The sequence below is a fragment of the Syngnathus typhle genome, unplaced genomic scaffold (assembly GCF_033458585.1).
Source record: "Syngnathus typhle isolate RoL2023-S1 ecotype Sweden unplaced genomic scaffold, RoL_Styp_1.0 HiC_scaffold_368, whole genome shotgun sequence".
In the NCBI taxonomy this organism is placed as follows: Eukaryota; Metazoa; Chordata; class Actinopteri; order Syngnathiformes; family Syngnathidae; genus Syngnathus; species Syngnathus typhle.
In genome coordinates, this window is record NW_026872271.1 from 35,001 (window position 1) to 35,346 (window position 346).

The following is a 346-nucleotide window of genomic DNA, read 5'->3' on the forward strand; positions in this document are numbered from 1 at the left end:
CCACCCCCCGACCGCCACAAGGCGACCGCCACAAGGCGACCGCCACAAGGCGACCGCCACCGGCCCCAAGCGCCAGCCCCGACCGCCACCCCCCGACCGCCACAAGGCGACCGCCACAAGGCGACCGCCACAAGGCGACCGCCACAAGGCGACCGCCACAAGGCGACCGCCACCGGCCCCAAGCGCCAGCCCCGACCGCCACCCCCCGACCGCCACAAGGCGACCGCCACAAGGCGACCGCCACAAGGCGACCGCCACAAGGCGACCGCCACAAGGCGACCGCCACTGGCCCCAAGCGCCAGCCCCGACCGCCACCCCCCCGACCGCCACAAGGCGACCGCCACAA